Source organism: Octopus bimaculoides, chromosome 7, assembly GCF_001194135.2.
Source record: "Octopus bimaculoides isolate UCB-OBI-ISO-001 chromosome 7, ASM119413v2, whole genome shotgun sequence".
NCBI lineage: Eukaryota > Metazoa > Mollusca > Cephalopoda > Octopoda > Octopodidae > Octopus > Octopus bimaculoides.
Genome location: NC_068987.1, coordinates 21,576,712 through 21,578,948, shown reverse-complemented (window position 1 = coordinate 21,578,948; position 2,237 = coordinate 21,576,712). Strand labels below are relative to the sequence as shown.

Sequence of the window (2,237 nt, the reverse complement as noted above, 5' to 3'; positions counted from 1 at the left end):
TTATTTTCTCCTAGTTAATAATTAACTCGGACAAAATAAATTGGTAAATAGATACCAGGGTAGCAAAGATCACAAAATGACTGTGGTGTAACTCCTGTTTATGAGGTAGAAACTCTTTGTTATTTTGGGTATTTGAGTATATATAAATTTAGTAAATGGAGTAAAACGCATATGTTAACTGAATATTTGGATTTTTTTTTAATGATAGAAAAATGTTTTGATGAATCTTTATTTAGCGGTAAAAAAAAATCCAAATATCACGACAAATTTGTTTGATAACTCAAAAACATGTAAATAACTTATATTATCATATTTAGTAATTAATAAATTAGTTACATTTCTACACTAATACAAAATGTAAAAATTTCTGTCAAAATAATGCAAAATTTGAGCTATGTCAGGTGAAATAGATTTTATGTTAAATATATTTGATATGCAGTTGGAACAGTAAACTTTGAAAGGTAAGGCGGAAGATATTGTGCTACTTAGATATAGAGCACCTATTAGTCCTGATTATATTGTTGGAAAATAAGATGGTATGGTCATGTGTGGAATGCTTTGATCATAGATATGTGTGATCAAACCTGATTTACTAAATAACCCTTTCTACTATAGGCACAAGGCTTGAAATTTTGGGGGAGTGGTTAAGTTGATAAGATTGACATCAGTACTCAACTGACACTTAATTTATTGACCCTGAAAGGATGAAATGCAAAGTAGACCTTGGCAGAATTAGAACTCAGAACGTAGCAATAGGCGAGATACCGCTAAGCATTTCGTCCAGCATGCTAACGATTCTGCCAGCTCTTTGCCTTTGATTGACTAAATAATCTTTTCTATTCTAGGCACAAGACCCAAAATTTTTGGGGAGGGGGCCAGTTGATTAGATTGACCCCAGTGTACAACTAGTACTTAATTTATCGATCCCAAAAGGATGAAAGCAAAGTCGACCTCGGTGAAATTTGAACTCAGAACATAAAGACAGATGAAATACCACTAAGCATTTTGCTTGGCATGCTAACGTTTCTGCCAGCTCGTCACCTTGATTTACTAAATAATAACCAGTTACTGGTAGGCAAGTGATCAACAATGCTGCCCTCTTTTATGGTGATATCATGTGTCTACGCTTAACTATTTAGTTTGTTATCAAACATAATATTCATGAAAGCTAAAAGAATTCCTGCATAAAACTATTAGAAATGATATAAGATAGTAAATGTAATGAGTGAATATATATATAAGATGTACAAAGAAATTAAATAGGAGTGCAATATATAATATATATATATATATACCAGTGGATGTAGAATAGAGCAATATGTATAGAATGTCTGCAGCAGACTCATAAAGTTATCGCTTCTCAGCCTTCAGCCTTTTGGCTAAGATCAAAGTGTAGTATCTGGTCTTATCAGCTTAATATTTGATACGGTCCCTATTTGGGACCATCGATATTAAACTAGTTTTTAGAATGAGGTGAAGAGTTAGGGGCTTGCTCCGCCTTTGGCACGGGTTGGCCTGGTATTGCAGTACTTTCAGGATTCAGCCCATATCCTACCCGAGAGATATAAGCAAACCAAAAACAGACTTAAGTATTTTAATCCTAGTACTATAACACACTATTAATAAAGGTTTTTTCTGAAGTGCCCAATATGTGCTACTATTTCAAAGTTGATTTCACCCTCACTCTCACTCACTGTGTTCTATGCAACGGAAATTATGATTTTATAAAAAAAGAACTTTTCCAAAGAAATTTTAATGCTTTTTACACTCTGTTTCCATCACTACCTTTCCGCTTTTCTTTGAGTTACGGTACTTCCTTAAAAGTCAGGAGTGCTATCTATGTCCCTGTGAGGAACTACCCACTTTTTGGGAACTTTATTGTTTAATCGTTGTTGTTATTTATTGTATATTCAACATTGTTCCAAACCCCACTTGTCCCTTGTGTTATATTGCCCCTATTTGTTTTGTGTTTGGTCCTAGTAGCCAATGAAGAAAGTATTATTTAATTCCTCCTCCTCCTCCTACAATTCTGTTTGAAACTTATCTATCTGTCTGTCTGTCTGTCTATTTATCTTAAGTATGTCTTTGTGAAGACATGTTTAGATGCTTCTGTCGAATTTAGAGCTCTACGTAAATTATCATTGTTCATTTAGCTTCCTGTAGAGTCTGTGCGTGACTGCTGTACGTAGTAGTATTACACACACACACACACATATATATATATATATATATATATA

General features: G+C 33.6%; 1 non-coding gene across 1 annotated transcript; it reads left to right on the top strand.

Moving 5' to 3' along the window:
* The first annotated feature begins 1,352 nt into the window (after positions 1 to 1,352).
* On the top strand, positions 1,353 to 1,553 carry LOC128248402 (U2 spliceosomal RNA). The gene has a single exon (XR_008264652.1). It is a non-coding gene; the product is annotated as a U2 spliceosomal RNA (small nuclear RNA).
* The last annotated feature ends 684 nt before the right edge of the window (positions 1,554 to 2,237 follow it).